We start from the raw sequence: 12,801 nt of genomic DNA, 5'->3' as shown, positions 1-12,801 counted from the left end.
GAGTCAACGACATCGATATTGATTTCAAAAGAAGCGATTCTCCGTGCGTCACATAACAGTGGAAAATCTTTGGAAGAGAAGGAGGAGGCGGATTTAATTATTAAAAGCACAAAGTGTTTCATGAAAGTTTACGCCGAGAAAACTCCCCGTCCTTTTCCCCTTTTTCCGCCGCGTCTCGCCTTCTCCACCTCTTTGCCTTTCGCTCCGTTCTCTCTTCTATATCTTTCAAACTTGAAGATGTAGCGCAGCCTCTCGCACCGCGCTCCCGACGCCCGTGTGCGGCAACGCTATAAATATCTCTTTGCAGCTCCGATGTGACGTTTATTATCTCAAGCCGACCGATTGCTATCTCCTCTAATTCTGCCGCTCCTCTCACTCACGGTGTCATGACACAGTCGGCTCTCTTTCTCGCCGTGCCCGTGGCAACAAGTTGCCTAGCAACAGCGCTCGTCCACCTCGTTTCTGGTTAGCCACCGGGACCATTACCGATGTTGACGACGCGACTTCCGTTCGCCTTCCTGTTCTTCCTTTGGTTATTCCGTGCAATTCACACCTCGGTGCCGGCTAACCTCGCACCTTCGGCGATTCGAAAGCTTCCGATAACGCTTCGCCGACGATCGACGGGAGGGACTTATCGACTCGACGAAATTCGCCGTAACGGTCCCGCTGATGATCCACCGATGTCTGGGTATCACTGACGGGAAGGACGATAAGAAACGGGGTCTCTCCTTCGCGGGGAGTACGATCCCCTTGAGAGCTTTCGCGCGCAAGAGCGAATGAACGGACAGACGGGCGGGCGGATACGAAGGAGAAGAGTTATTTAACGATCCGCCTCCGTGGCGCTTTCAAGGAATGAAAGTTTCATCTGGCGGTTTTTGCTCGTAACGTTTACACGATAATTTAGGGGACATGATGATTATTATTCGACGAGTTTTTGTCTACCACAGCTCGTTCCGTGCGGTCGAAACTTTTTGACGGCCGATTCCCGCGAATCCCCCTTCCTCCTTCCCACCAAGCGTTCCCAAGATCTTTGCTCTGCTACAATATATCTTAGAGGCACTAAATTGAAGACATGAATACATAGCGAGTGATAAATCTTACTTATTGGGTCGCGTCATAAATAACGTCCGGCGAAGACAGCTAATATCTATTTCTTCGGGACACTCGCTGGAAAGTTCGATAGACCGCCTATTAGTTCAGAACACAAATTATTATTATTAATAATGGACGAGATTTCTTTTAGGGATTTAATAAATTTTATTTAATTCGGACGAGTTTGTTTGATCTGTCGGAGTCCAAACGAATGAACTCCTTATTCACAAATACGATTGTTTGGCTTTTCAAATAATTTTATTGTTCGGTGGAAAATAATGTAACAAACAGTCGATAAGTAACGAATATTAGCAGACTGTACATTAACGAATTAGAGACGCCATGATTACTTTTGAATATTTAACCAAATATTATACTGGTTAGTGTAAACAAAATAGAATAGATTAAAAAAAAACAAAGCGTATGAATAATTTTTTCTAATAAAATAATAATAATAAAATAACAATTTAATCCATTGGAAAACACATAATTTAAAATATATATAACCAAATGATAAATATTATTTAATCGGAAATTTTATTTTATTTCCTTTAAAAATAATAATATTTTAAATTTAAATTTAAAATAATATTTTAAATTTTCCTTTAATAATAATAAATAGTGTTTTTTTCTATCGAACAACGTATTTAATGAAACAAAATGATATTTGAATAAAATTATATTGTTCAATATAAAATTATGTCGTTTGTGTCAAACAAATAAGAATACTGGATTTAAAAAAAAGCCTTTTTCTCTATTTATATTAGATATATTAGATTAAGCTCTAATGAAATATTTCATACGCAGATAAATTCGTGAAGAAAAGAAACGAAAAACATCAAGGAACTAAAGTTACAATGAAACCGACTAGAAATGAATCGATTCATCTTCAGTTAACAAATTAACAAGAAAGCTGAATTATCAAACGATTTTTCTTCGTCAACGGCGACCATTTTATACCTTTCTCTTCGGTTTTTTTCCCACAAAACTCATTTCTTAAATCTGCTCTCGACTTCGTTCCACAAACAGAAGTCTGTCGTTTTGATCGAGCGGTCGCATGTTTGCGTTTTCCGCGTCGCATTTTGCTCGTGTTTGCCGGGGAAATTTATTTTGATATACGTCAGAGGCAAATAGTTTATCCACCATGGAAGAACGATGGAGATGGTGAAATCCGATTCACATTGACATGGGTATCTTGTTGCGCGGGGAGACCCATGAATCGGAATGCGTGGAATCTTTAAAAGTCCGACCGCGACAAATTGTGGTTTATCGCGAAGCTACTGTACACAAGTGTTCAACTTTAAAGATAGATACCGGATGATGCGACCGAACAAATAGAACGTTTTTGAAGAATTACGTACTCGCACTTTTTATACTTTTTATTCATATTTTATATTTCCTCCTGTCAAGCAATGTTATTGACGATCACTGAACGTTTGGAAAACCTTATATACCTCTACATGATGAGCTTTTTATGCGGATAGAAAGATCATATCACGTTGCTCGAGAATTTATCTTCACAAATTTAGAATTGAGATGTTGATCCACATTGAATAATCATTTCTTATGGAACAAAAACTCGGCTAAATGCGTTAGTCATTCGTCTGAAGTTTTGTCTTCAACAGATCATGGTGTAAAGGAATTCAATGATTGGGTCGACGAATCAATTGGCAGTATTTCCTAAGTGATATCGAGAAATGTTGAAGACGATGCCTTTTATGGGTTATATAACGCAGCCAATGAAATGGCGCTGTTAAATTATCTTTGTTAACTATCTCTTGACCTATTTCCGTATCCGTGCACTATCTATGCGGAAGACAGTCCTTGAAGTATCAAGTGCGAGATGTACAGGAAGTGTATTCCACGTGAATTTTACCTTCAGATTGTATCGAGACTTACTTATTTTCGCATTTACGTAACGTTGGTTATCTTAAGTATTTTGCGCGCATTCAGAATAAATGTTGAAGCTCCCGTGTAGAAATGTATCTATATTCGGCCTGAGTCAGAAGCTTGTATCTGACCAGCACGGGTGAAATTAGATTTTTTAGCTCATTATTAATTCGTTATTGTTTTATTAGTAGTAATGTAAAAATAATAATCAAGTTTTCTTAGTTAACGCCTTACCTATTATCTGTACAAACTGAGAAATTTATAAATAAATTAGAATTTCGTTCAATTTGAATTTTTTGAGAACATGTCGATTTCGTCATCTTGGATCACGTTGCGACGCGACATTTATCTCGCTTTTTCGCGGATCCGTCGAATTATTAGATAGAGAGAGAGAGAGAGAGAGAGAGATGTGTTTCCTGCACTCCTGAATTTCCAGATTTTGGAGATATTAAATTGCCGTCATAGACAAGCACGCGCGATGTGCGTTTTACTTCGTTAAACACAAAAGGTATGTGACTACGATAACGGAATTTCCTAGGACGCGTGAGCGAATTTTACGAAACGCGTCACGTCGTTGCTCTTTTCACCTGTATTTAATCGGGTTCTTGTGCCACGTTGCTGATGCCGCTGATGCGCTGACGCTCACACGTCATTGTGAAAGGCGGCAATATCTATGGCACGCAATATCTTCCTATATTACTCGCGCGCAGGGAATGAAATTTGCATAATGCGTGTTTTGTGCGCGCGCGTACGCATATTTGCATTCCGCACTGCGCACCGCGGCGTAATTTTATAAGTACGAAAGTGCTTTGTGTATGAATGGAAACACGCGTCCCCCTGTCGCACGGAATTAAATTCATCCCAGCCGAATCCGGTAATACACTTCGCGTCCGGAGCGAGAATAAAAAAATTCCGCAATTGCGTATGCGCCATACACTCGTTGCATATTCTTCCGTATTACATTTTTTACACGGCCAGGCGAACGTAAAATGGGAACGCGCAATGTACAGGGTTTTCCATTGAGAGGTTTCATTTTTAAATTTGCGAGATTTCTTCAAAAGAGTGACCATTCGTAAGAAAGAAAGTCGAGGCGGCCACTCATCAGATATCGTGTTTCATATTTAATAGTACAGTTTGTATTCTGCAATGAAATAAAAATATCACCACTTTTTCAAAAAAAAAAGCCTTGTTTCTCTAATAATTAAAAATAAAACCTCTTAATGGAAAACCCTGTGCAAACTACGCCGGTGTAAATTCACCGGATCTCGACGACATTACATATTCCCGGACGGCACGAGAGTCGTCTAGCCGAGTGAAAGATATCGCGGGAAAGGGGAGGGATGAGGAGGGGGGCTAAAAAGCAAATCAGCAACAATATACGGTTCCGGGCGTTTTACGATGGTACCGGTATCTAGGACATCGTCCCGCGTGCTATCGCTTTGACCGAGTGAAGATAGTGTTTACAGCTTCATTTATATGCTAATCCTCCTCGGGAGACGTAGTGCATTGATTTGCGCTCGATATCAGGGCAGACGTCGACGCCCGGATTCTACTTCTACGGGAAAGGTATGGTAAGAAGGCAGCTTTAACGTGGACATTTCGAAGACACACGAAATTTCGCTGGTAAGAATTTCAGATTTCTCGGCGGGAGAACATACGGAAGACGAGTCGCAAAACTTCAGTAGTGATAATAATAATAATAACAATAATAATAAAGACAATTCTTGCGGGGCAAAGAAACGGAAGAAATGAATTTTCACGTTTTCGTTATAATGCAAATGTACAGTGTTGTAATATATATACGCATGTAAAATTCATCGTTAACACACATGTAAACACAGCTCATCCGGATGTTTCGACGTAATCTCTGCGATTTAAATTTACCTACAATAATAAAGAGAGAGAGAGAGAGAGAGAGAGAGAGAGATTCCTACCTCCCCTATATGTAATACAGGTGTCGTGCATATATTCATAGAATATAATATGTAATTCGATACATGTTAATTTGAGATACGCGTACAATCGATCGACGTTTAATTCGTTAAGCCGCGTACGTGCGAGCATAACATTAGTGTATTAGCATACACGCAAATTTGCATAAGATATAAAGCTCGTTAGGTGCACGAGCACGACGGCCAATCGCAGAGACACGGATTTCCCTCATGAAAGCTTCCTGATTGCTCCATTCGTCCATCCGTTATATCTCGGGTTTTATGCAAATAACTGCAACCCCCTCCCCCTCATTCGCCGCTCCTCGACTAGTTGCTCCGTCTTAAATGTTTCGTAAGTAACTAAATTGTCGGACTTGCTATCGTTACACCCGATTCATTAAGTTATCTCTCGTACTACGGGAAATCTTCTCATCGCACCGATGAGAATTACCTCGAAGCAATTGTTTCTACGACGGAAGTTTAACGGTTAATTCGTCGATCGATTTAATTCTTTAAGAAACAAGAAGAATTAGAATAAAGGATAACGAATGTTCGACAATGTCGAACGTACCTCAATGTATACCGTGCAAATTCTGCGATGTACATCCGAGCGTTTGGTCGGGACATTTGAAGACACAAAGAAAGACGCCGGTGTCTCCTCCGCATGCCTTCTTTTTCTCTTCGCGAAAACGGGGACTTCGGCGAGGGTTCGATCGTCGGGAAACATATTAGCACGAAAAGTGCGACGCACGGCGATAAATCTTTTTGACAGTTGAAGTCTCCCCCGAGAAAAAGAAAAACATTGAAGACCTCGTTTCACAGGTCATTTATCTCTCGTTATGCCGCGTGAAAACCGACGCTATCGACGGTGTGCCGAATACATTTCGCGATTTCACCGCGAATGTTAATATGGCTCCGCCGTATCTCGCGCGCAAAGCCAACCCTCTCTCCTGTTCTACGAGAGTCCGTCTTATCTCTCTCTCTCTCTCTCTCGCATCCCTCATCTCTTCGAGCATCCCTTCTTATCATCTTCGATTAATATTAGCCCGGAGACGCGACGTTTCGCCCGATTGTTCAATTTATCAATGTTGGCGCATTAAGCGCCGCTCGTTTAGCTGCCTGCGCTCCCGCTTTTATTCGCTCGATCTAATTAACGTTTACTCGCCTCTTGTTAAAGCCTTCCTTGCATCCGAGTACATTTTCCTGCGAGTCCTCGGTTCTCCCTCTATTCTTTTAACTTTTCCTAACGTTCTCCCGCCCCAACGGAAAACGGTTATCCCGATTTTCGCAGTGAGAAATTCTGACATTGATGCGGCGATATTAAAGCACGCGTTATGCAAGATGACGCCTTCACGATATACCGTGTTTCAAGATCCCTGGTTATTATCGATAAGACACCACTCTTCGCGACAAACTGAATAACAGAATAGCGTTGTGAACGATAAAATAATATGTATAACGAAGAAAATTTTTTACACATGAATTTAACCATAAGAATTCACATCATAATTTTGCGGACTGGGGCATTTTGTTTTCTCTAAATTAGCACGAAGTTAAAAATTTCATATCTCCCCGTATTTGAATGCCATATTTTCCTAAACGAACGAATCTTTATTTTCTTTCTCTGACAAAAATAGAAACTGAAAGAAATTTCGTGATTTTCTAAGGTTCACTTTTTTACTGTCCGCGATTCGCTGGAAGAACGAGTCAAAAATCCAATTATTCGCAATTAAATTACTTGTTAATTTTTAATTTTTAATTTTTACTGTCAAATTTTATCGTGAATCTGAGCCGTCTGGCATACATTAAATTTCAAGCGCGTCGGCACATATGAAGCACCGCATTGTCTCCGTAGATGGAGGAGCACTTTTCACTGTGGAAAGTCAGCATTCAGCAGTTTGACGAGCCATTATGCCTACTACATTCTGGATCAATACCGCTGACTTCCTTTAATAATATACAAAAGAGTCACCGCCGTTAAATACATCTTTTCGCGCTCGTGAGCGGTCTTGAGAGAAAGATTCTTTCAAAGTATACGATTCTTTCAAAGTACATCGTTTACATGCACAATGGAACGAAAATACGTTATATGACTGAGCGAATTAGCCAACATGATGATTTCTTCCGCGAAATAAGAAGATTTAAGAAGAATTGCATGGGAAACTGAGAAAAGACAAAATCAAGAGCTTATCACGTTTCTACCTAACGTCTCGATCCTCCTTTTAAATATAGAGATATTGATTGCGGTTCTTTCAAACCAATATTTGTTTCATCGGAGTACCCTCGCCGCCTTTGAGCGTATCTACAACTTGGACTTCGAACGAGTTCTCGAAAGGCAGAAACTTTGAGCGGCTACGAGAATGAAAAACAAGTCCAAGAGAGGAAACATCTGATAAATTACGAAGTTAGAGGGCAGGTTGCGCCTGGTCACGCCTTTCCTTCCAGACCTCGAATTTAATGATATTAATAGCATCTGTGTAGACGCTATTAATTTCTAGAGATGTCGCAAAAACGAGGAACGAAATTCCGCAGATACACGGGCATATGTCAGCGCACCGTGTGTCTGATATTTCGACGAGACTTTTTCCTTCGTCGGATAATAACAGATTTAACAATAATCATAACAGCTTTGTTATTTGTAATGGTAACATCACGATTAAATGAAACATGAAATCTTAAGACTTGCGTTTCCTCGCAGCAGCTATCTTGATTAATGATGCGCGAAAGCGAGGATACATATTGAAAATTCTTGCGAAATACGTTGAAATAAAAGGATATGTCCATAAGTTGATATTTCAATCGATGGAGGCACATTTGTAAAATATTTCGAAAGCTTCCTTTACACTTTAACAATTAATAAATAACCATAAAATTAATGTGACGGAATTACAAAAAAGATAGTTTAAAAAGGAAGCTTGTTATGTTACTTTTATGGTTATTTATCGATTATTAAAGCAAGAGGAAAGTTTTCGGAATATTTTACAAATATGACCGATCGATTACAGGTGTCATTTTATAGACATATCTTGTTATTTCAACGTGTTTAGTAAGAACTTAGGACATGCGTTTTCTCACTTCTGACGTTAGACGAAACGACTGCAGCGAAGGAGCAGGAATCTCAAAGACAGTTTTCACAAGCTGTAATTGCATCGTGTAAAAATATGCATCGGCGATTCCGTTGGAAGGGAGGGAAATTGATCACAGTGAAGTATCTCCGCGCCTCCTTCTTCGTGATTGTTGCTGAATCACTTCAAGAGCACGATTAGGCAAATACGGACGAAACAGATATGACGGGCGTAGCGAGCGACTTCCGCATGTCGGGGAGTCCAATTAAGTGACCCGAAACCTCGATCACGTCGAGACTCTCAAACGAGAGACGATAAATTCGACTTCTTCGCATTATTCGCAACAAGCAACTTCTTCGCATTGTTCGTAACAATGGAACCTATCCGGTGGGGAAACTCCGGCCCGACGGCTTAAACGTTATTAATGTACCGCGTATTCCCGATGCGAGGCTGAAGGTGACAATTTGTTAAGGAGGCACGTAGCAAATTCACAATGAATCTTCGCGATACAAGGCCAGGGTGAGTGAGATATTTTACGACAAGGGTCTCGGCGCCGCATCAGCACCCATAAAGCCTCCGAACCTCCGGTCTACGTTCTACAATATAAATTTGAGTGCTCTACGCAGAAAGTTACAAGTCCGGGTGATGGAAGCGATGAAAGGAAAAGTGAGAGAGAAGAATTTTGCTACTTCGTCACGACTGGAACGTTGATATTGTGTTCGATTAAATGTACTTTCAAATGTCGCTGGACATTCATGTTCTATTCGACAGAATTCAGTTCTTTAAGTCGAGAAACACGGCTACGTCAGCTTACCGTATCTACTCAGTCAGTTTTGGTTTGCTTCTTTCTTTTCTATATATGCATACTGCCCTCATTCACTTTTCCATAAATAAGGAGACTTGAAACGATTCACGAGATTATTATATAAAAATATCCGTTAAAGTTATTCGCAGAAAAGTTTCGAGCGAATGCCGTTATGTCGGGCACGTTATCGCCCACTGCAGGCAAGATCCCGCAAGTTTTTAAGTCCACCGTAGCCGTGAGCGCGAAATAAAACGAAAGGCGATATCGACCGGGATTAAAGGAGAATGCGGCGAGATAATGCCGCTTCGAGATTTCCAAATGAACGTGTCGGCTATAAACTCGCACGAAGTTCCACGGCAACTTGGTACAACCGTCGCACATATCTGCACAGACACTTACCGCACACGCTGATCCGACTGCTGCTCACTGTCGCATTACAGTAGGGTGTATTTCATCGTACTCGCTCACTTTGGCTTTTCGCTGTCGGCAAATCCGACCGGTCCAACTTTGGGAATCTGCCAAATCTCGGACCGGTGGCTTCCTTTCCCCCTCGCTCCCCGTTCACGCACGAGGAAGCGATCGTAAGTGCTGTTTCGGCGTATCCGATATCGAAGGATCCAACTTCTCAGTCATACGGAATAAGCGATTAGTTCCATATTCCGCGAAAGCGACGGCGAACTCCGCTCCTAGTTCATCCCGCGGATAATCCCCAGATCTTACGTTGCGTTCCGGAAAGTTTTGCCGCGCTCTGGTTCGGTTACTCACGTTCGTGACATGTCGTGGAAATGTACTTCTCGCTCGGAATTTGTTTACAATTTATGTGTCAATACATTCGTCCTCGCCTATCTGAAGATACAGCAGCGATGCGTAATCAAACGACGTAATCGAATGTCCGATTTCCACAACTCTGCGAGAATCACCAGTTCCGTCGCTTACATTCTGATCTCACTTGAAAGTGAGTGACCGTCATCGAGAGACAAAAGTTTCAAGATTTAACTCTTAAATGCATAATGTTGCAAATTTGAAACATATTTATTTTTCCTCTTTGTCGAGGCACACCTAAACGTGGAAGACCAAATTCTTCCTTAGAACGAAATATACAATCCAAAAGGCACAAAGGCAATGCTCAACATATGCCTCAGATTTTTTTTAAATATTTTTCTCATTTTCTGGGACTACCTATGAACCTAAAAAAAAATAATTCAGTAATAAAAGAAAATTCAAGCAAGGGTTAATGAAAAAAAAAAACAAAAAACCCTCGGCTAATTCGCCGTGACATTAGGCGTCGGCGGTCCTCCGGAGAACTCCCTAATTCTCCCTAATTCTCCCTAACAAGATCTCACAAGAAATACGGCGGAATACTGGAAGTGGCAATATTGATCTTTCGCGAGCTCGTAACGTGCTTAACCCGGGGAAAACGTAGAATTACCCCCCGTGTTTTCTCCCCTCATATTTCAGGATCTCACGGAAGTTTTAAGTATCGTCCGACATGACAAAGGGCCGATTAAAATTATCAAGTTCCGCGGCGCGGAAATTTCAATTTGCCAACTTTTAACAAGCCGGTGGAAACGACCGCCGGATCTCTGCGACTTCGCACGCGTGGATCATTCGTCCCTTCCTCGTCGGAATGTGAACAATCTCCGCGTCGGCCAAGTGTCGCTCGCGACGGAGAGGAGAGACGGAGAGACCCGTCGACACGTAGAACCGCACATGCGGCTCTCCCTCCGTTCCTGTTCCTAGATTTGCATCGAAATTAACGGATTAAATCTCGACACGCGCAACACCTGCACCGTGTATATGCCGTTCCGAACGAAATCCTTCTGATATCGCCGTGCGGATAAGCCGCGTCGTATCAATAAAAGGTCATGAAGAGCGCTGTGCCATCTGCTACATTATCCACGTCCATCGCGTATTTTCACGATGCGAAATCCACTTGGCTTTGTAAGCGTGCGATCATGAGAATGNAAGGGGGGGGGGGGGGAGGAAGAGAGAAAACGATACACCAAATTAGATAGGTGTCGTTGTGAAAGTCTAGGAAGTAGCGAGTATTATGAATCGGAGGAAGATTCCGTGAAGGACTGCCGAGTAGAGAGGAAGCCATAGGAAAGCGAGGGACTGCGACCCCTTTCGCTCCGACAGATAGTCGGGTTAATCACTGTGTGCAGTTGAGCAATTAAATATACAGTCGGACGAATCACTGTGTATTTGATCGATTAAATATACACACATATCATACACAGTGTCCGGGAATCTTCGGCGCATCCGTGATATGCCGAGGTAGAACGGGTTAAACTATACAGGAAAGTCGTGTAAGAAGCGATTTTCAAAAGCTTCACAATAGTGAAGAGTGAATCAACACGTTGATTGTATCCCTGATTTCCGTTGATCGTACGAAACGACTGCCTGATGATTAAATCACTAAAGTAAATCACTGTAAATAAATATAATCAGGATGCGTGTGTCTCTCACCTTGTTTTATCGGCTCTTTATTGGTCGCGCAGCTCGCTTTGTAGATGCGATTCGTTCTATTTTATGTGTAACTCAGCAATACACACACGGTAATGTGTTTCACAGTGGCAGTCGCCGGTGACCCCCCGTGACATTCAACGCGTTGGTCAATCTGAGCGAGCGAACGCACGGGAAGCGATAAGCGGGACGCCGTGCACAGGGTATTGCACTTACGTACAAAGAGCAGGATGCCGGATTGCCGCTGCAAACTGCTGCAAGGGCACGCGTGGGTCGAGCTCGGTAGGCCGTGGAGGGCATATATATATACGTTTGTGCGTCTTTTTCCCCAATGAAGTTCGCAGCATCGCGAGCAAAATTACGGCGGGGTTTCGCATAGTAATCGATTGCAACATGAGCCGACAATACAGGGTGTAAAATAGTGCTTGAGGCTCGGCGAACTTGATCGAGAAAAAGGCGCGAACACACATATGCCTATTGAGCCGCGATCGACCAAGCCTTGCGACAATCTGCAGGCAAGGCAACCCGACATATTGTTCTAACCCTGCATACGGCAGACTTCGTTCATTTCGTCCTGTAGGCAAGTGACACCGGAAATTTCCAATCAGCAGCATCATTTGTACACCACGATTGACGATAATCTGATGAATCGCGAATGATTCTCCAGATTTCGAGACGGGTAGCCTTCCCGCGGGCAGTTTAGGAGTAGAAAGCAGACTTTCTTAATTTTCTGTGCCTTATTCTTTTTTTTTACTTTTTCTTGCGCGCTTTGAAGTCCCGGAATGACGACAATGACGCGGAATCGTGAACAGGTGGACGCGCGCGAATCCGCCGATTCTCACGTCTCGCATCGACGAGCAAAATTCGCCGACGGCGCTGTCGGACATAAAGTATCCCCCAGATTAAAACTTGGCTCGTGTTCCGATCCGTGCTCCGTTCCTCGTGAGCGTCGGCCTCCTCCTCCTCCTCCTCGGGAATAACGCCCGAGGACCGTCGCGAACCGAGACAATAGTTGTCACGGAGGATATGTGCGACGGTTTCGGTAGACGCTCGGAGGAGGCGCGCAGCGACATCCCGGGGACAATCGGGGAGGACCAAGTGCTGTTCCCGATCATATAGTCGGGGAACCGAAAGTGGTGCCTGTCCCGGACAGACATCTAATAAGTCCCGTTCGTCGTCGAATAGCGCGATTACGCTCGGCGATCCCGCCGAGTCTTCCCCGGTGCCTTCATCGATCGAAGGACGCGCGCCGGAAACACCGCCGGATGTCGCCGAGTATTCAAATCATCGCGATCAACAGTAATCCCCGAGAAGCGCGGCAAATTTTCGAAATAACCGCCTTCGTTTGCGGGATATCGTGCGACGACACACTGATTTAAAGCATTTAAAGCGAAGCGCAAGATGTTCATGTCCGTGACCCGCTGCGTGCGTACTTCAGTGTGTGCACCGCCTTGTTGTGCGCGCCTATGGCGAGGAAAAATGAACGTTAATAAATGAACACGCACCTCATGCGTGTGCGGGATACAATTTGATATCAGGACCCCCCCCCCCC

This window comes from Dinoponera quadriceps, unplaced genomic scaffold, assembly GCF_001313825.1.
Source record: "Dinoponera quadriceps isolate SergipeBrazil2010 unplaced genomic scaffold, ASM131382v1 scaffold4550, whole genome shotgun sequence".
Taxonomy (NCBI): Eukaryota; Metazoa; Arthropoda; class Insecta; order Hymenoptera; family Formicidae; genus Dinoponera; species Dinoponera quadriceps.
The sequence above is the reverse complement of the archived record's forward strand: the minus strand, read 5'-3'. Positions refer to the sequence as shown.